Here is a 17916-nt window from a genome sequence, read left to right as displayed (position 1 = left end):
TACTGGCCCATCCCTACTGGCCCATCCCCTACTGGTCCATCCCCTACTGGCCCATCCGCTACTGGCCCATCCCCTACTGGCCCATCCCCTACTGGCCCCTCCCCTACTGGACCATCCCTACTGGCCCATCCCCTGCTGACCCATCCCCCACTGGCCTATCCCCTACTAGCCCATCCCCTACTGGCCCCTCCTCTACTGGACCATCCCCTACTGGCCCATCCCCTGCTGACCCATCCCAAGCTGGCCCATCCCCTACTGGCCCATCCCCTGCTGACCCATCCCCTACTGGCCCACCCTCTACTGGCCCATCCCCTCCTGGCCCATTTCCCCTGGACCATCCCTACTGGCCCATTCCCTACTGGTCCATCCGCTACTGGCCCATCCCCTACTGGCCCATCCCCTACTGGCCCATCCCCTACTGGCCCATCCCCTACTGGCCCAAACCTACTGGCCCATCCCCTACTGGTCCATCCCCTACTGGCCCATCCGCTACTGGCCCATCCCCTACTGGCCCATCCCCTACTGGCCCATCCCTACTGGCCCATCCCCTCCTGGCCCAAATCCCCTGGCCCATCCCCTACTGGCCCATTCCCTACTGGTCCATCCCCTGCTGGCCCCTCCCCTGCTGGCCCATCCCCTTCTGGCCCATCCCCTGCTGGCTTATCCCCTGCTGGCCCATCCCCTGCTGGCCCATCCCCTGCTGGCCCCTCCCCTGCTGGCCCCTCCCCTACTGGCCCATTCCCTACTGGTCCATCCCCTGCTGGCTCCTCCCCTGCTGGCCACTGTTGTTTATTTCTTAGAGCACTTGGACACTCCCACCAGCAGCACTGCACCACAAATGGCCTCAACCACGACAGTTCCTGAGACACAGGGAATACACGAGTCCCCTGAGTCACTGACTTGAATCCTCATAATCGTATAGTTCTGATTTGACTATAAAATATATGACAGTACCTCTGGCTTTCCGATGGTCCCTCAGCTGTTTCCTCACACCTTTGGCAATGTGCCACAGGTCATATTCATGCCAGATATCAGCAGGGGAGTCCCTCAAGTGCACTCTCACACCTGGATGCCTGTCAATGGCCAGGGTTTCCTTACTGCATCCTTGGGTCTGTTAGTAATAATGGTATGATGCCTGTCAGTGGCCAGGCTTTCATTACAGCATGAATGGGCTTGTTAGGTTAATAATACAATCATTATTACTAAAGGTACCTACGCCCTCTTCATACGTCCTCCAAATACACACCCTTACAACCTTTAGACTAGCTACAGAATATAGGTTTGGCTTTAGCTTACCTCAACGTGTTGCAGGCATCTCTCTTGTCCCTCCGTCTCCAACCAGTAGCTGTTCTTCACTTAGGTCACATGCACAGTTTCCTGGGGGAGGATCAGGTGGGAAGCAGAGTCCACGATGGTGTGAGAGCCAACTGAAGAACAGTCTCCTGGGGGAAGCAGAGTTTAGGATGGTGTGAGAGCCAAAGGAAGAACAGTCTCCTGGGGGAAGCAGAGTCCAGGATGGTGTAAGAGCCAAAGGAAGAACAGTCTCCTGGGGGAAGCAGAGTCCAGGATGGTGTAAGAGCCAAAGGAAGAACAGTCTCCTGGGGGAAGCAGAGTCCAGGATGGTGTAAGAGCCAAAGGAAGAACAGTCTCCTGGGGGAAGCAGAGTTCAGGATGGTGTGAGAGCCAACTGAAGAACAGTCTCCTGGGGGAAGCAGAGTTCAGGATGGTGTGAGAGCCAAAGGAAGAACAGTCTCCTGGGGGAAGCAGAGTTCAGGATGGTGTGAGAGCCAAAGGAAGAACAGTCTCCCTGGGAAGCAGAGTTCAGGATGGTGTGAGAGCCAACTGAAGAACAGTATCCTGGGGGAAGCAGAGTTCAGGATGGTGTGAGAGCCAACTGAAGAACAGTCTCCTGGGAAGCAGAGTCCAGGATGGTGTGAGAGCCAAAGGAAGAACAGTCTCCCTGGGAAGCAGAGTCCAGGATGGTGTGAGAGCCAAAGGAAGAACAGTCTCCTGGGGGAAGCAGAGTTCAGGATGGTGTGAGAGCCAAAGGAAGAACAGTCTCCTGGGGGAAGCAGAGTTCAGGATGGTGTGAGAGCCAAAGGAAGAACAGTCTCCTGGGGGAAGCAGAGTTCAGGATGGTGTGAGAGCCAAAGGAAGAACAGTCTCCTGGGGGAAGCAGAGTTCAGGATGGTGTGAGAGCCAACTGAAGAACAGTCTCCTGGGGGAAGCAGAGTTCAGGATGGTGTGAGAGCAAACTGAAGAACAGTCTCCTGGGGGAAGCAGAGTTCAGGATGGTGTGAGAGCCAAAGGAAGAACAGTCTCCCTGGGAAGCAGAGTTCAGGATGGTGTGAGAGCCAACTGAAGAACAGTCTCCTGGGGGAAGCAGAGTTCAGGATGGTGTGAGAGCCAACTGAAGAACAGTCTCCTGGGGGAAGCAGAGTTCAGGATGGTGTGAGAGCCAAAGGAAGAACAGTCTCCTGGGGGAAGCAGAGTCCAGGATGGTGTAAGAGTCAAAGGAAGAACAGTCTCCTGGGGGAAGCAGAGTTCAGGATGGTGTGAGAGCCAAAGGAAGAACAGTCTCCTGGGGGAAGCAGAGTTCAGGATGGTGTAAGAGCCAAAGGAAGAACAGTCTCCTGGGGGAAGCAGAGTCCAGGATGGTGTAAGAGCCAAAGGAAGAACAGTCTCCTGGGGGAAGCAGAGTCCAGGATGGTGTAAGAGCCAAAGGAAGAACAGTCTCCTGGGGGAAGCAGAGTTCAGGATGGTGTGAGAGCCAACTGAAGAACAGTCTCCTGGGGGAAGCAGAGTTCAGGATGGTGTGAGAGCCAAAGGAAGAACAGTCTCCTGGGGGAAGCAGAGTTCAGGATGGTGTGAGAGCCAAAGGAAGAACAGTCTCCCTGGGAAGCAGAGTTCAGGATGGTGTGAGAGCCAACTGAAGAACAGTCTCCTGGGGGAAGCAGAGTTCAGGATGGTGTGAGAGCCAACTGAAGAACAGTCTCCCTGGGAAGCAGAGTCCAGGATGGTGTGAGAGCCAAAGGAAGAACAGTCTCCCTGGGAAGCAGAGTCCAGGATGGTGTGAGAGCCAAAGGAAGAACAGTCTCCTGGGGGAAGCAGAGTTCAGGATGGTGTGAGAGCCAAAGGAAGAACAGTCTCCTGGGGGAAGCAGAGTTCAGGATGGTGTGAGAGCCAAAGGAAGAACAGTCTCCTGGGGGAAGCAGAGTTCAGGATGGTGTGAGAGCCAAAGGAAGAACAGTCTCCTGGGGGAAGCAGAGTTCAGGATGGTGTGAGAGCCAACTGAAGAACAGTCTCCTGGGGGAAGCAGAGTTCAGGATGGTGTGAGAGCAAACTGAAGAACAGTCTCCTGGGGGAAGCAGAGTTCAGGATGGTGTGAGAGCCAAAGGAAGAACAGTCTCCCTGGGAAGCAGAGTCCAGGATGGTGTGAGAGCCAAAGGAAGAACAGTCTCCTGGGGGAAGCAGAGTTCAGGATGGTGTGAGAGCCAAAGGAAGAACAGTCTCCTGGGGGAAGCAGAGTTCAGGATGGTGTGAGAGCCAAAGGAAGAACAGTCTCCTGGGGGAAGCAGAGTTCAGGATGGTGTGAGAGCCAAAGGAAGAACAGTCTCCTGGGGAAGCAGAGTTCAGGATGGTGTGAGAGCCAACTGAAGAACAGTCTCCTGGGGGAAGCAGAGTTCAGGATGGTGTGAGAGCAACCTGAAGAACAGTCTCCTGGGGAAGCAGAGTTCAGGATGGTGTGAGAGCCAAAGGAAGAACAGTCTCCCTGGGAAGCAGAGTTCAGGATGGTGTGAGAGCCAACTGAAGAACAGTCTCCTGGGGGAAGCAGAGTTCAGGATGGTGTGAGAGCCAACTGAAGAACAGTCTCCTGGGGAAGCAGAGTTCAGGATGGTGTGAGAGCCAAAGGAAGAACAGTCTCCTGGGGAAGCAGAGTCCAGGATGGTGTAAGAGTCAAAGGAAGAACAGTCTCCTGGGGGAAGCAGAGTTCAGGATGGTGTGAGAGCCAAAGGAAGAACAGTCTCCTGGGGAAGCAGAGTTCAGGATGGTGTAAGAGCCAAAGGAAGAACAGTCTCCTGGGGGAAGCAGAGTCCAGGATGGTGTAAGAGCCAAAGGAAGAACAGTCTCCTGGGGGAAGCAGAGTTCAGGATGGTGTGAGAGCCAAAGGAAGAACAGTCTCCTGGGGGAAGCAGAGTCCAGGATGGTGTAAGAGTCAAAGGAAGAACAGTCTCCTGGGGGAAGCAGAGTTCAGGATGGTGTGAGAGCCAAAGGAAGAACAGTCTCCTGGGGAAACAGAGTTCAGGATGGTGTAAGAGCCAAAGGAAGAACAGTCTCCTGGGGGAAGCAGAGTCCAGGATGGTGTAAGAGCCAAAGGAAGAACAGTCTCCTGGGGGAAGCAGAGTCCAGGATGGTGTAAGAGCCAAAGGAAGAACAGTCTCCTGGGGAAGCAGAGTTCAGGATGGTGTGAGAGCCAACTGAAGAACAGTCTCCTGGGGGAAGCAGAGTTCAGGATGGTGTGAGAGCCAAAGGAAGAACAGTCTCCTGGGGGAAGCAGAGTTCAGGATGGTGTGAGAGCCAAAGGAAGAACAGTCTCCCTGGGAAGCAGAGTTCAGGATGGTGTGAGAGCCAACTGAAGAACAGTCTCCTGGGGGAAGCAGAGTTCAGGATGGTGTGAGAGCCAACTGAAGAACAGTCTCCCTGGGAAGCAGAGTCCAGGATGGTGTGAGAGCCAAAGGAAGAACAGTCTCCCTGGGAAGCAGAGTCCAGGATGGTGTGAGAGCCAAAGGAAGAACAGTCTCCTGGGGGAAGCAGAGTTCAGGATGGTGTGAGAGCCAAAGGAAGAACAGTCTCCTGGGGGAAGCAGAGTTCAGGATGGTGTGAGAGCCAAAGGAAGAACAGTCTCCTGGGGGAAGCAGAGTTCAGGATGGTGTGAGAGCCAAAGGAAGAACAGTCTCCTGGGGGAAGCAGAGTTCAGGATGGTGTGAGAGCCAACTGAAGAACAGTCTCCTGGGGGAAGCAGAGTTCAGGATGGTGTGAGAGCAAACTGAAGAACAGTCTCCTGGGGGAAGCAGAGTTCAGGATGGTGTGAGAGCCAAAGGAAGAACAGTCTCCCTGGGAAGCAGAGTTCAGGATGGTGTGAGAGCCAACTGAAGAACAGTCTCCTGGGGGAAGCAGAGTTCAGGATGGTGTGAGAGCCAACTGAAGAACAGTCTCCTGGGGGAAGCAGAGTTCAGGATGGTGTGAGAGCCAAAGGAAGAACAGTCTCCTGGGGGAAGCAGAGTCCAGGATGGTGTAAGAGTCAAAGGAAGAACAGTCTCCTGGGGGAAGCAGAGTTCAGGATGGTGTGAGAGCCAAAGGAAGAACAGTCTCCTGGGGGAAGCAGAGTTCAGGATGGTGTAAGAGCCAAAGGAAGAACAGTCTCCTGGGGGAAGCAGAGTTCAGGATGGTGTGAGAGCCAAAGGAAGAACAGTCTCCTGGGGGAAGCAGAGTTCAGGATGGTGTAAGAGCCAAAGGAAGAACAGTCTCCCTGGGAAGCAGAGTCCAGGATGGTGTGAGAGCCAAAGGAAGAACAGTCTCCTGGGGGAAGCAGAGTCCAGGATGGTGTGAGAGCCAACTGAAGAACAGTCTCCCTGGGAAACAGAGTCCAGGATGGTGTGAGAGCCAAAGGAAGAACAGTCTCCCTGGGAAGCAGAGTTCAGGATGGTGTAAGAGCCAAAGAAAGAACAGTGGCCTGGCCAATCACACCGTGGGTCTCCGGATACAATCAGAGGACTGTCACCAATTGTAGCCAGAATGGCCTCTGTGTGCAGGGTCAACGTAGGGGTGATGTTTAGTTTGTGAACTGTCACAGCGACATGGACACCAGGCTGAGGAGGTGACGTATTCCCACTAATATGGAGTGGGAGCCGCCAGTAAGGAAGAACACTGATGGCACCAACAGATTCCCTGCTAACAACTTTCCTACTCTGGTCTGGGACTCCCACTTCCTCATGTTGCCCATAACACTCTCTGTCTCCATGGTGATGGCAAATCCATTTATTTTCAGGGATGAACTGATGAGACCTGCTCGACATCCTGGCTCATGGCAGACATTGAACAACTCCTTCAGCTTGCTATCAAAGACTAATTATTGGCTCGCACTGTGATGATTGTGATTCTGAGGTCTCAGGTTCACACAGAGAGTTCTGGTCTTCACTGATCTCTCTCTCTCTCCGTCAGCTCCATCTGTGGTGTAGTTCTGGTCTTCACTGACTTCACTCTCCGTCAGCACCATCTGTGGTGTAGTTCTGGTCTTCACTGATCTCTCTCTCCGTCAGCACCATCTGTGGCGTATATGAGCAGGACTCATACAATGAGGGTCACAATCAACCTCTTTAGTGATGGTCCCGGTGAACCTCGTTAGTGATGGTTCGGGTGGACTTCATTAGTGAGGGTCCCGGTGAACCTATTTAGTGAGGGTCACAGTAAACCTCTTTAGTGATGGTCCCGGTGAACCTCGTTAGTGATGGTTCGGGTGGACTTCATTAGTGAGGGTCCCGGTGAACCTATTTAGTGAGGGTCACAGTAAACCTCTTTAGTGATGGTCCCGGTGAACCTCTTTAGTGAGGGTCACAGTAAAGCTCTTTAGTGATGGTCCCAGTAAACCTCTTTAGTGAGGGTCCCAGTAAACCTCTTTAGTGAGGGTCACAATCAACCTCTTTAGTGAGGGTCCCGGTGGATCTCTTTAGTGAGGGTCACAGTAAACCTCTTTAGTGAGGGTCACAGTAAACCTCTTTAGTAATGGTCTCGGTGGATCTCTTTAGTGAGGGTCCCGGTGGATCTCTTTAGTAATGGTTCCGGTGGATCTCTTTAGTAATGGTCCCGGTGAACCTCTTTAGTAATGGTCTCGGTGGATCTCTTTGGTAATGGTCCCGGTGAATCTCTTTAGTAATGGTCCCGGTGAACCTCTTTAGTAATGGTCTCGGTGGATCTCTTTAGTAATGGTCCCGGTGGATCTCTTTAGTAATGGTCCCGGTGGATCTCTTTAGTAATGGTCCCGGAGAACCTCTTTAGTAATGGTCCCGGTGGATCTCTTTAGTAATGGTCCCGGTGGATCTCTTTAGTAATGGTCCCGGAGAACCTCTTTAGTAATGGTCCCGGAGAACCTCTTTAGTAATGGTCCCGGTGAATCTCTTTAGTAATGGTCCCGGTGGATCTCTTTAGTAATGGTCCCGGAGAACCTCTTTAGTAATGGTCCCGGTGGATCTCTTTAGTAATGGTCCTGGTGGATCTCTTTAGTAATGGTCCCGGTGAATCTCTTTAGTAATGGTCCCGGTGGATCTCTTTAGTAATGGTCCTGGTGAATCTCTCATTAATGGTCCCGGTGAACCTCTTTAGTAATGGTCCCGGTGGATCTCTTTAGTAATGGTCCCGGTGAATCTCTTTAGTAATGGTCCCGGTGGATCTCTTTAGTAATGGTCCCGGTGGATCTCTTTAGTAATGGTCCCGGTGGATCTCTTTAGTAATGGTCCCGGTGAATCTCTCTAGTAATGGTCCCGGTGAATCTCTTTAGTAATGGTCCCGGTGAATCTCTTTAGTAATGGTCCCGGTGAATCTCTTTAGTAATGGTCCCGGTGAATCTCTTTAGTAATGGTCCCGGTGAATCTCTTTAGTAATGGTCCCGGTGAATCTCTTTAGTAATGGTCCCGGTGAACCTCTTTAGTAATGGTCCCGGTGGATCTCTTTAGTAATGGTCCCGGTGGATCTCTTTAGTAATGGTCCCGGTGAACCTCTTTAGTAATGGTCCCGGAGAACCTCTTTAGTAATGGTCCCGGAGAACCTCTTTAGTAATGGTCCCGGTGAACCTCTTTAGTAATGGTCCCGGAGAACCTCTTTAGTAATGGTCCCGGTGGATCTCTTTAGTAATGGTCCCGGTGAATCTCTTTAGTAATGGTCCCGGTGAATCTCTTTAGTAATGGTCCCGGTGAATCTCTTTAGTAATGGTCCCGGTGAATCTCTTTAGTAATGGTCCCGGGAATCTCTTTAGTAATGGTCCCGGTGAATCTCTTTAGTAATGGTCCCGGTGAATCTCTTTAGTAATGGTTCGGTGAACCTCTTTAGTAATGGTCCCGGTGGATCTCTTTAGTAATGGTCCCGGTGGATCTCTTTAGTAATGGTCCCGGTGGATCTCTTTAGTAATGGTCCCGGTGAACCTCTTTAGTAATGGTCCCGGAGAACCTCTTTAGTAATGGTCCCGGAGAACCTCTTTAGTAATGGTCCCGGTGAACCTCTTTAGTAATGGTCCCGGAGAACCTCTTTAGTAATGGTCCCGGTGGATCTCTTTAGTAATGGTCCCGGTGAATCTCTTTAGTAATGGTCCCGGTGAATCTCTTTAGTAATGGTCCCGGAGAACCTCTTTAGTAATGGTCCCGGTGAACCTCTTTAGTAATGGTCCCGGTGAATCTCTTTAGTAATGGTCCCGGTGAATCTCTTTAGTAATGGTCCCGGTGAACCTCTTTAGTAATGGTCCCGGTGGATCTCTTTAGTAATGGTCCCGGTGAATCTCTTTAGTAATGGTCCCGGTGAATCTCTTTAGTAATGGTCCCGGTGAACCTCTTTAGTAATGGTCCCGGTGGATCTCTTTAGTAATGGTCCCGGTGGATCTCTTTAGTAATGGTCCCGGTGAACCTCTTTAGTAATGGTCCCGGAGAACCTCTTTAGTAATGGTCCCGGAGAACCTCTTTAGTAATGGTCCCGGTGAACCTCTTTAGTAATGGTCCCGGAGAACCTCTTTAGTAATGGTCCCGGTGGATCTCTTTAGTAATGGTCCCGGTGGATCTCTTTAGTAATAGTCCCGGTGGATCTCTTTAGTAATGGTCCCGGTGGATCTCTTTAGTAATGGTCCCGGTGGATCTATTTAGTAATGGTCCCGGTGAATCTCTTTAGGCTATTGATTTAAATGTATTTAATCCCCATTTGAGTATCAGTGAGCAACAGTTTGATTCCTTCAATTGCATTAGCCTACTTTATTCCGGTATTTTCGTCAGTCGGTGATATTTATCACCATAGTAATTCCTTATGGGTCCGTCCAGTTGTTGTTGAGAAAACAGTGCATTTGGTGAGCTGTGTGAAGAGACTGGGATGAAGTGACTTGTGTCACAAAGCTTAAAACTGCCCCGGAAGATGGTAACCATAGAGATCCTATTAAATTACTAGAGAGTCTATTTCATAAAGTCTTATAGTTAGTTCCATAATGGGGAGAAAATTGGCAGCCATCTTGGTCAGCGAGAAATCCAAAACCAGTCTAATTCGAAAGATTGGCAGGTGACGCTTTCCCCGCTTTTATTGATGCAGGAAAGTAAGTGTAGTACCTGGGATCTGCATCTGTTTCTATGAGTTACTGTGCTGTTACTAAGCAGTAGTGCATTACGGCAGTGTTACGTTACTACACCTAATAGGAAATGCACATGAGCACTGGGGTGCCGGGAACTGTAGAGCACGAGGGGGTTTTGACTAAACGAAAACTAACTGTACTCCCGTCTCCTGCCTGGTCAGTTCTCCACAACACAAATATTACAGTAACATTAAGGCGTGTGATGTATCAGAAATTGTGTAATGGAATTATATTCATTCTAAAAAATTGTCATATATTTATAAATAGAGTTTATATGTGTTTTATACACATTTTCTGTATAAATATCCTCTAAAATATATGTAAACAGACCAGATTTTGTTTACTTAAGAATGCTGTGAGTGTTATTATATGATAAAATATCAGACCCTGGTGCATTTCTAACTTGTCTAAGTCCTATCATCAACTGATTTCATCCAGTGTATGGAAGAGGATCGACTGCATTGTTTCAATGGAACATTACTATATTAAATTGGCAGTTCATTCCTCTGACACTGGCTGGCTTGCTAACATACAGTGCAGGTTAATTCCTCACAGTCATTGTTTTACACAACACTTCTTTCTCCCTGACCAAAATGATCTGACCTTCGGACCGTCATCAGAAGGCTCATGTCCATTCTAGTATTCTGATTCCTAATTCTATGATGGTAATAGTAGTAACGGGCGCTGCCTAGCAACCATCAAGAGCTTAAGAGTGTAGTGCATACCAATACCGCCTCACCACTACGCCTACATTTCATACTTTGCCATAGGCAGAACTTTACCTCAATCTATACTAGGTCGGTTCGCAGGAGAAAACAACGTTTGATACTTTCAACACTTATATTAAGAAAAGGAGGGGAAAAAAGTTGTCGGAATATTCGTCTTGGTTTGAAAGGTGTCTCTCCCGTCTCTCGCCCTCTCTGTCTTTCTCTGCGTCTCTCTCTATCTCTCTGTCTCTCTCTCGGTCTCTGCCTCTCTCTCTCTCTCTCTCTGTCTCTCTCTCTGTCTCTGCCTCTCTGTCTCTGCCTCTCTGCCTCTCTCTCTATCTCTGTCTCTCTCTCGGTCTCTGCCTCTCTCTCTCTCTCTCTGTCTCTCTCTCTGTCTCTGCCTCTCTGTCTCTCTCTCTCTCGGTCTCTCTCTCGGTCTCTCTCTCTCTCTCTCTCTGTCTCTCTCTCTCTCTCTCTGCTGTCTCTCTCTCTGTCTCTCTCTCTCTCTCTCTCTCTCTCTCTCTCTGCCTCTCTCTCTTTCTCTCTCTCTGCAACTTTATCTCTACCTCTCTCTTCCTAGCCACAAGGAAGGGTAGGGCAGCGAGTGGGAGACAGACGGACGGACGGACGGACGGACGGACAAACAGACGATAGCGAGTGCTGAGAAAAGATACAAAGCATCAGGCCAGACACCCAAAGTCAAAGAGGAAAGAGAGAGGAGAGAGGAGAGAGAGTGTGAGGAGAGAGGAGAGAGGAGAGAGAGAGGAGAGAGGAAAGAGGAGAGAGAGTGTGAGGAGAGAGGAGAGAGGAGAGAGAGTTTGAGGAGAGAGGAAAGAGAGAGGAGAGAGAGTGTGAGGAGAGAGGAAATAGAGAGGAGAGAGAGAGGAGAGAGAGTGTGAGGAGAGGGGAGAGAGAGAGGAGAGAGAGTGTGAGGAGAGGGGAGAGAGAGGAGAGAGAGTGTGAGGAGAGAGGAAAGAGAGAGGAGAGAGAGAGAGGAGAGAGAGTGTGAGGAGAGAGGAAGGAGAGAGGAGAGAGAGAGGAGAGAGAGTGTGAGGAGAGAGGAGAGAGGAGAGAGAGAGGAGAGAGGAGAGAGGAAAGAGGAGAGAGAGTGTGAGGAGAGAGGAGAGAGGAGAGAGAGAGGAGAGAGGAAAGAGGAGAGAGTGTGAGGAGAGAGGAGAGAGGAGAGAGAGTTTGAGGAGAGAGGAAAGAGAGAGGAGAGAGAGTGTGAGGAGAGAGGAGAGAGAGTTTGAGGAGAGAGAGTGTGAGGAGAGAGGAGAGAGAAAGGAGAGAGAGTGTGAGGAGAGAGGAAAGAGAGAGGAGAGAGAGTGTGAGGAGAGAGGAAATAGAGAGGAGAGAGAGAGGAGAGAGAGTGAGGAGAGAGGAGAGAGAGAGGAGAGAGAGTGTGAGGAGAGAGGAGAGAGAGAGGAGAGAGAGTGTGAGGAGAGGGGAGAGAGAGAGGAGAGAGAGTGTGAGGAGAGAGGAAAGAGAGAGGAGAGAGAGAGAGGAGAGAGAGTGTGAGGAGAGAGGAAGGAGAGAGGGGAGAGAGAGGAGAGAGAGTGTGAGGAGAGGAAAGAGAGAGGAGAGAGAGCGAGAGGAGAGAGAGTATGAGGAGAGAAGAAAGAGAGAGGAGAGAGAGTGAGAGGAGAGAGGAGAGAGAAGGTGAGGAGAGAGGAAAGAGAGAGGAGAGAGAGAGGAGAGAGAATAGAGGGAGGAGAGAGAGGGAGGAGAGAGAGAGGAGAGAGAGTGTGAGGAGAGAGGAAAGAGAGAGGAGAGAGAAAAGAGGGAGGAGAGAGAGAGAGAGGAGAGAGAGTGTGAGGAGAGGGGAGAGAGAGGAAAGAGGGAGGAGGGAGTGAGAGAGGTGAGGGGGACAGAGGAAAGAGAAAGGAGAGAAGGGGGAGAGAAAAGGGAGTGGTGAGAGACGCCCAGGAATGGCTCAATGCTTTCAGCCTCCACTCACACACCACACAGGCTCCCATTCAGTAGCCCAGCAGTCAGCAACCTGCAACCAGCAGCCAGCAACCAGCATCCAGGAAAAAGCAACCTGCAGCCAGCAACCAGCAACCAGCAGCCAGCAACAAGCAACCAGCAAACAGCAACCAGCAGCCAGAACCCAGCAATCAGCAAACAGCAACCAGCAGCCAGGAACCAGCAGCCAGGAACCAGCAGCAAGCAAACAGCAACCAGCAGCCAGGAACCAGCAACCAGAACTCAGCAGCCAGCAACCAGCAGCCAGGAACCAGAAACCAGCAAACAGCAACCAGCAGCCAGAAACCAGCAGCCAGAAACCAGCAGCCAGGAACCAGCAGCCAGCAAACAGCAACCAGCAGCCAGAAACCAGCACTCAGCAGCCAGCAACCAGCAGCCAGAAACCAGCAACCAGCACTCAGCAGCCAGCAACCAGCAGCCAGAACCCAGCAATCAGCAAACAGCAACCAGCAGCCAGGAACCAGCAGCCAGGAACCAGCAGCAAGCAAACAGCAACCAGCAGCCAGGAACCAGCAACCAGAACTCAGCAGCCAGCAACCAGCAGCCAGGAACCAGAAACCAGCAAACAGCAACCAGCAGCCAGAAACCAGCACTCAGCAACCAGCAGCCAGGAACCAGCAGCCAGCAAACAGCAACCAGCAGCCAGGAACCAGCAACCAGAACTCTGCAACCAGCAGCCAGGAACCAGAAACCAGCAAACAGCAACCAGCAGCCAGGAACCAGCAGCCAGAAAACAGCAACCAGCAGCCAGGAACCAGCAGCCAGCATTAGGACAGATAAGAGAGTGGCTGGGAGGAGGAAGATGTATCGGACCCAGATTACATCTCAATGAATAGCATTAATTACCTGTCTTTAGAAAGATATATACACAGGGTTCTGGGTCACTGGACTGACTATGGGTTCTGGGTTACAGTGACCCAGAAAGATATACACAGGGTTCTGGGTCACTGGACTGACTATGGGTTCTGGATCACTGGACTGACTATGGGTCCTGGATCACTGGACTGACTATGGGTCCTGGATCACTGGACTGACTATGGGTTCTGGGTCACTGGACTGACTATGGGTTCTGGATCACTGGACTGACTATGGGTCCTGGATCACTGGACTGACTATGGGTCCTGGATCACTGGACTGACTATGGGTTCTGGGTCACTGGACTGACTATGGGTTCTGGGTCACTGGACTGACTATGGGTTCTGGGTCACTGGACTGACTATGGGTCCTGGGTTACAGTGACCCAGAAAGATATACACAGGGTTCTGGATCACTGGACTGACTATGGGTTCTGGATCACTGGACTGACTATGGGTCCTGGGTTACAGTGACCCAGAAAGATATACACAGGGTTCTGGGTCAATGGACTGACTATGGGTCCTGGGTTACAGTGACCCAGAAAGCCTGAACTTCAATATGACAACTTCCTGCAGTAACACCCGTTACAAAACACAGAATTACTGCAAAAATAGACATACACAGAGGATGACTGATATTCACACAGAGGATGACTGATATTCAGACAGTGGATGACTGACATTCACACAGTGGATGACTGATATTCACACAGTGGATGACTGATATTCACACAGTGGATGATTGATATTCAGACAGTGGATGACTGATATTCACACAGTGGATGACTGATATTCACACAGTGGATGACTGATATTCACACAGTGGATGACTGATATTCACACAGTGGATGATTGATATTCAGACAGTGGATGACTGATATTCACACAGTGGATGACTGATATTCACACAGTGGATGACTGATATTCACACAGTGGATGACTGACATTCACACAGTGGATGATTGATATTCAGACAGTGGATGACTGATATTCACACAGTGGATGACTGATATTCACACAGTGGATGACTGATATTCACACAGTGGATGATTGATATTCAGACAGTGGATGACTGATATTCACACAGTGGATGACTGATATTCACACAGTGGATGACTGATATTCACACAGTGGATGACTGACATTCACACAGTGGATGACTGATATTCACACAGTGGATGACTGATATTCACACAGTGGATGACTGACATTCACACAGTGGATGACTGACATTCACACAGTGGATGACTGACATTCACACAGTGGATGACTGACATTCACACAGTGGATGACTGACATTCACACAGTGGATGACTGACATTCACACAGTGGATGACTGACATTCACACAGTGGATGACTGATATTCACACAGTGGATGACTGATATTCACACAGTGGATGACTGACATTCACACAGTGGATGACTGACATTCACACAGTGGATGACTGATATTCACACAGTGGATGACTGACATTCACACAGTGGATGACTGATATTCACACAGTGGATGACTGATATTCACACAGTGGATGACTGATATTCACACAGTGGATGACTGATATTCACACAGTGGATGACTGATATTCACACAGTGGATGACTGACATTCACACAGTGGATGACTGATATTCACACAGTGGATGACTGATATTCACACAGTGGATGACTGACATTCACACAGTGGATGACTGACATTCACACAGTGGATGACTGACATTCACACAGTGGATGACTGACATTCACACAGTGGATGACTGACATTCACACAGTGGATGACTGACATTCACACAGTGGATGACTGATATTCACACAGTGGATGACTGATATTCACACAGTGGATGACTGATATTCACACAGTGGATGACTGATATTCACACAGTGGATGACTGACATTCACACAGTGGATGACTGATATTCACACAGTGGATGACTGACATTCACACAGTGGATGACTGATATTCACACAGTGGATGACTGACATTCACACAGAGGATGACTGATATTCACACAGTGGATGACTGACATTCACACAGTGGATGACTGATATTAACACAGTGGATGACTGATATTCACACAGTGGATGACTGACATTCACACAGTGGATGACTGATATTCACACAGTGGATGACTGATATTCACACAGTGGATGACTGATATTCACACAGTGGATGACTGATATTCACACAGTGGATGACTGATATTCACACAGTGGATGACTGACATTCACACAGATGATGACTGATATTCACACAGTGGATGACTGATATTCACACAGAGGATGACTGATATTCACACAGTGGATGACTGATATTCACACAGTGGATGACTGATATTCACACAGTGGATGACTGACATTCACACAGATGATGACTGATATTCACACAGTGGATGACTGATATTCACACAGAGGATGACTGATATTCACACAGTGGATGACTGATATTCACACAGAGGATGACTGATATTCACACAGTGGATGACTGACATTCACACAGATGATGACTGATATTCACACAGTGGATGACTGATATTCACACAGAGGATGACTGATATTCACACAGTGGATGACTGATATTCACACAGTGGATGACTGATATTCACACAGTGGATGACTGACATTCACACAGATGATGACTGATATTCACACAGTGGATGACTGATATTCACACAGTGGATGACTGACATTCACACAGTGGATGACTGACATTCACACAGTGGATGACTGATATTCACACAGTGGATGACTGCTATTCACACAGAGGATGACTGATATTCACACAGAGGATGACTGATATTCACACAGTGGATGACTGATATTCACACAGAGGATGACTGATATTCACACAGTGGATGACTGATATTCACACAGTGGATGACTGACATTCACACAGTGGATGACTGATATTCACACAGTGGATGACTGACATTCACACAGTGGATGACTGACATTCACACAGTGGATGACTGATATTCACACAGTGGATGACTGATATTCACACAGTGGATGACTGATATTCACACAGTGGATGACTGATATTCACACAGTGGATGACTGACATTCACACAGATGATGACTGATATTCACACAGTGGATGACTGATATTCACACAGTGGATGACTGACATTCACACAGTGGATGACTGACATTCACACAGAGGATGACTGATATTCACACAGTGGATGACTGATATTCACACAGTGGATGACTGATATTCACACAGTGGATGACTGATATTCACACAGTGGATGACTGATATTCACACAGTGGATGACTGATATTCACACAGTGGATGACTGACATTCACACAGTGGATGACTGATATTCACACAGTGGATGACTGACATTCACACAGTGGATGACTGACATTCACACAGTGGATGACTGATATTCACACAGTGGATGACTGACATTCACACAGTGGATGACTGACATTCACACAGTGGATGACTGATATTCACACAGTGGATGACTGATATTCACACAGTGGATGACTGACATTCACACAGTGGATGACTGATATTCACACAGTGGATGACTGATATTCACACAGTGGATGACTGACATTCACACAGTGGATGACTGATATTCACACAGTGGATGACTGATATTCACACAGTGGATGACTGATATTCACACAGTGGATGACTGACATTCACACAGTGGATGACTGATATTCACACAGTGGATGACTGATATTCACACAGTGGATGACTGATATTCAGACAGTGGATGACTGATATTCACGGGCTTAGTGGACAACAGGAAGATTTTAAAAAACTGGCACCCTTGACGATAACCTCCCTTAGTATCCCCAGCACACTGTTTTTCCCAAGGACACAGCTCGATGCATCTTCAAGGATATCTTAAACATGGTCAAATCTGAATCAAATAAACCCTCCCGTCTAAAATATTGAATCAGTATTGATCTGAAAACTTTAATTACACAGACTAGACAACCCATTGAAGGACTGCTGTTCACAGACTGCATTTTAACGCCTGGGCCCGTTGTTCACGAAGCATCTCACAGTACTGATCTAGGTTCAGCTTTGTTAGTAGAACATGGTCCTCTGTAGTTCAGGTAGTAGAACATGGTCCTCTGTAGTTTGTAGAACATGGTCCTGTAGTTCAGTTAGTAGAACAGGGTCCTATGTAGCTCAGTTACTAGAACATGGTCCTCTGTAGCTCAGTTAGTAGAACATGGTCCTCTGTAGCTCAGTTAGTAGAACATGGTCCTCTGTAGTTAGTAGAACATGGTCCTCTGTAGCTCAGTTAGTAGAACATGGTCCTCTGTAGTTCAGTTAGTAGAACATGGTCCTATGTAGCTCAGTTAGTAGAACATGGTCCTCTGTAGTTAGTAGAACATGGTCCTCTGTAGTTAGTAGAACATGGTACTCTGTAGTTCAGTTAGTAGAACATGGTCCTCTGTAGTTCAGTTAGTAGAACATGGTCCTCTGTAGTTCAGTTAGTAGAACATGGTCCTCTGAAGCTCAGTTAGTAGAACATGGTCCTCTGTAGTTCAGTTAGTAGAACATGGTGATCGGTAGTTCAGTTAGTAGAACATGGTCCTCTGTAGTTCAATTAGTAGAACATGGTCCTCTGTAGTTGGTAGAACATGGTCCTCTGTAGTTCAGGTAGTAGAACATGGTCCTCTGTAGTTAGTAGAACATGGTCCTCTGTAGTTCATTTAGTAGAACAAGGTCCTCAGTAGTTCAGTTAGTAGAACATGTTCCTCTGTAGTTCAGTTAGTAGAACATGGTCCTCTGTAGTTAGTGAACATGGTCCTCTGTAGTTCAGTTAGTAGAACATGGTCCTCTGTAGTTGGTAGAACATGGTCCTCTGTAGTTCAGTTAGTAGAACATGGTCCTCTGTAGTTAGTAGAAGATGGTCCTCTGTAGTTCATTTAGTAGAACATGGTCCTCAGTAGTTCAGTTAGTAGAACATGGTCCTCTGTAGTTCAGTTAGTAGAACATGGTCCTCTGTAGTTCAGTTAGT

The sequence above is a fragment of the Oncorhynchus keta genome, chromosome 28, assembly GCF_023373465.1.
Source record: "Oncorhynchus keta strain PuntledgeMale-10-30-2019 chromosome 28, Oket_V2, whole genome shotgun sequence".
NCBI classification, from domain to species: domain Eukaryota; kingdom Metazoa; phylum Chordata; class Actinopteri; order Salmoniformes; family Salmonidae; genus Oncorhynchus; species Oncorhynchus keta.
The sequence above is the reverse complement of the archived record's forward strand: the minus strand, read 5'-3'. Positions refer to the sequence as shown.